Consider the following 3,965-nt stretch of genomic DNA (forward strand, 5'->3'; position numbering starts at 1 on the left):
GTCAGCTGGTCTACCCGGAGTGGGTGGGGGGAGGGCGGGGCGTGATGGATGGGCGTGGCGACCGGGGAGGGTGTAGCGTGTCGAATAAAAGCCGCGCCCTGCCTCCTCGCGGCCGCCCCCCGGGGTCGCGGATCGGTGGGAAAGCCGGTCGACCTCTGCTCGCCCTGCCTCCCGTACTGACTCTGACCTCTTCCCTGGCGGCCTGAAACAGATGCGCCCCGGTGTGGGATTTAGGCAGAGGTGGTGAACACCCCTCTGCCAACCCTCCCAGACTGTCCCCCGCCGTGTCCTCTCTCAGGTACCTGGGCGCTAAACTGCAGAACTTTCGGATTCCTCGCGTGCTTTGCCGGGCCTCCACCCTCAGGCCCTGTCCCCAGGCAGGTGTTATATCAGGTTCACAGGCTTTGTAGCCGCCGCCCTTAGGGACTCCTGGCTGCTGCATCTCCACCGACAGATGTCCTATTTTGCCCTCCGCCCCTGCCACCTCTCATCCAGACGATTGAAAAAGCATCTTAACTAGTTTTTTACTTAGCACTTTCTCCAGCCCGTTTTAATCACAGGTTCTACGTTAATTTCCCAAATCATAGCTTTGCTCATTCACTTCTTCTGTTCAAAACCTTCTAACCAATTTTATTACCATTTATTGTCTGCTCTCCCTGCCAAATACTTTACAAATATTCCCTCTCCTCCTCACAGCACAAAATGTAAGTATTTTATAGTCATTTTACAAAGGAGGAACCGAAACTCAACATAATTATGACTTTCCCAGTAAAGTGACTTTAAAAGAATAAAGTGACTTTCCCAAGATCAAAAACCAGTGTGAGGTTTGGTCAGGATTTGAATCTGTGACTGTGGTTCAGTGTCCATCATGCTTTTGTGGCACCCCTGTCACCCAGACTTTTACAGATCTCCATACACCCTCTGAATTCTGCCACTGTGCCACGCTGCCGCCTGCATCAGGACGTCCTCCCCTTCTAAGTCACCCCTTGAAATTCGACTTCTCTGAAAATACAATTTTCACTGTGTTTCCAGGAACAATGTGCTCTTTCTGTCTGAACTCATTGTACCATTTTGTTTATTCAAATGTTCTGTCCACATGAGGGTTCTTTTTGCACATTTCCCCACTGGTTACACTGTCATCTGAATTTGTTAAACTAATTGTTAGCCTAATTTGTGCAGGCTGCTCTGACCCAACGCTGAGGAGCCTCTTGCTGTGCCTGCCTCTTGGGAAAGAAGACCTTGAACCTGAGCCAGACAGTAGGAATCAATAATGGTGATACTGATGACCTCCAGTTTTGTAGTAACAGATATTAACTTTATTACCTACGGATAAAGCGATTTACTTTTTGGCAAATATTTGTTGATCGCTGTTAAAGAAATGGCTATTTAATTATTTTATATTTTCTTGGCTCTTATATAAGAGGCTATTGATTATAAGAGGCATGTTATTTTATGTGCTATTAAGATAGCAAACAACTGCTAACAAGTAAACTGTGATGTTCAATTGATTTTACAGCATCCAGAGATATTAAAATATGAAGTAGCATGCAGCTTACAATTCATGAGAAACTATGTTGCTTTGTAAGAGTCCCTGAGTATTTTTGCTGCTCATAGGTATGTCCCTTTATTACAGACGAAGCTCTTAAAAGGGCAAAGATCTATTTTTCTTTAGCCTTTTCCTCTCTTACCACACCCAGGTATTGCTTAACAACTGTTGAATGATTAACAAAACTGTTCTTGATATTAGAGCTAATCATCTATTTTAGTTACTAAACTAGGTACAGTGAAATGGGGCCTAATTCTCCCTGGCGTCACGTAGCGAAAGCATTTGGAAATCAGAGGACATATGGTCAGAAGATTACAGGCCTCAGTTTCTACACCTGCAAAGTTGGGGTAATAATGTCACCTCACAGTACTGCAGAGTGGATTAAAAGAGCCTGTCAGGCACTTAAAAGCACTGTGTACACTGTTAAGAGCTAGACTGTCTCCCTCCCCTGGTTGGGTTGGTTCTGCTACCAAGAACTGAACCCAGCTACTTCAAGAGCATGGCATAAATGCAGCATTTTAAAGCACAGATTATTAGGTATTTTCCTTTATCTAAAGACTTTGATGTGGTATGAGACACTTTCCTTTGCAATTTATTAGGTGTTATGATTGAATAATGTTCAGTGTGTGTGTGTGTGTGTGTGTGTGTGTGCGTGCTGTAGGCACATGTATGTATGTATCTGTAGACAAATGTATGTATTTTTGCAATAGTTTTAATAAAAATATTATTACAATGAAGCAGAATTTGGTAGGAGAGAAATAATAATAACTTATACTTATTGAGGGCTGGGTATGAGCTGGTAAGCATCATAAGTGCTCTATTTGCTTTATCACATTTAACCTTCACAGTAAGCCTAGGAGGAAGGTACTATTATTTCCCCAACATTGCAGATTAGGAAATTGGGATTTAGAGAGGGTAGGTTATCTACCTAAGAGCAGGCAGCTAGTAACAAGCCTGTGCTTTTACTCAAAGCTTCTCTCACTGCCTAGGGCTGTCAGGGCAGGAAGTTGAACTCCAACTTTCAAATCACCAAGTGCTGAAAACGGTGGGAAAAAAGACACCAGAGGACTTTACAGTTAATTAGAGCAGTTGCTGCAACTCTTGTATTTGTTTCCTTGGAAATGGTACCCAGGGAAAGAGATTAGTTCAAAAGATCAGGGTTGAACGAAATAATGCCATTTGCAGAGATGTGGATGGACCTAGAGATTGTCATACAGGGTGAAATAAGTCAGAAAGAGAAAAACAAATATCGTATAACATCGCTTATATGTGAAATCTAGAAAAATGGTGCAGGTGGACTTATTTGCAAAGCAGAAATAGAGTCACAGTTGTAGAGAACAAACTTATGGTTACCAAAGGGGGAAGGGAGGGATGGGATGAATTGGGAGATTGGGATTGACATATATACACTACTGTGTATAAAATAGATGACTACAGAGAACCTTAAAAAAAAAAAAAAAAAAAAGACCAGGGTTGATGTCTGCAACAGAACCCACTCCAAATATGGAGCTTGAGGGGAGGAACTTTCAGAAGCAGAGCTTACCTAGCCCAAGAGTGAAGTCACAGAAGTCGTAATATGTATGTGTAAAGCAGAATAAAGCAGAACTCTGTCCATAAAGCTGCATGCATGTTAGTTGTCTACGAAAATTTTACAAGGGGAAGAAAGCAAGACCGTGATGATCTTCCTATGGGAAGAGATGCTCAGGGGTGAATGTCGTAAGGAGAGAGAGGGAATTCAGCTGCTCAGGAGAGAGGAAGATTTTGAGGCAAGTGACAGGGAAGCTTTCCTTTCTGATACACAAGACAATTGCCTCCTCTGTCTCTGTGGGAAATGTTCATCAAACCGACATACTTTCTCAAGGCAGTGGGGTTGTATGGGGCCAAGTTGAGACTGGCCTTAAGAGGAGATAAAATGAGCAGAGAAGATTCAACCACTTTGGGGTTACATCTCGTTGACCTTGATTTTTACCTTTATTCTTCCTTTGAGTTGAAACTCAAAAAAGGCTATCTACTGAGGTGGTGCCATTTTATACGGTCTTTCCCCCTAAATAAGACTGAGGAATGAAACCTTATTCTTCCATTTTTGTCTGTTATTGCGATCAGGCCTGATGCGCTGTTTCCCTTTTGGTTTCCCCCCTTTCAGAATGGGCTTTAATGTACTGTTTTAAAAATCGCTCACACATTAAAAAATTGACATTTTAGTTGCCAATTTTTATTCATGATGGGTGGGATGAATTGGGAGATTGGGATTGACATATATACACTACTATGTATAAAATAGATAACTAATGAGAACCTACTGTATAGCACAAGGAACTCTATTCGGTGCTCTGTGGTGACCTAGATGGGAAGGAAATCCAAAAAAGAGGGGATATATGTATAAGTGTGGCTGATTCACTTTGCTGTACAGAAGAAACTG

Source organism: Neophocaena asiaeorientalis, unplaced genomic scaffold, assembly GCF_003031525.2.
Source record: "Neophocaena asiaeorientalis asiaeorientalis breed wild unplaced genomic scaffold, Neophocaena_asiaeorientalis_V1.1 scaffold150, whole genome shotgun sequence".
NCBI lineage: Eukaryota > Metazoa > Chordata > Mammalia > Artiodactyla > Phocoenidae > Neophocaena > Neophocaena asiaeorientalis.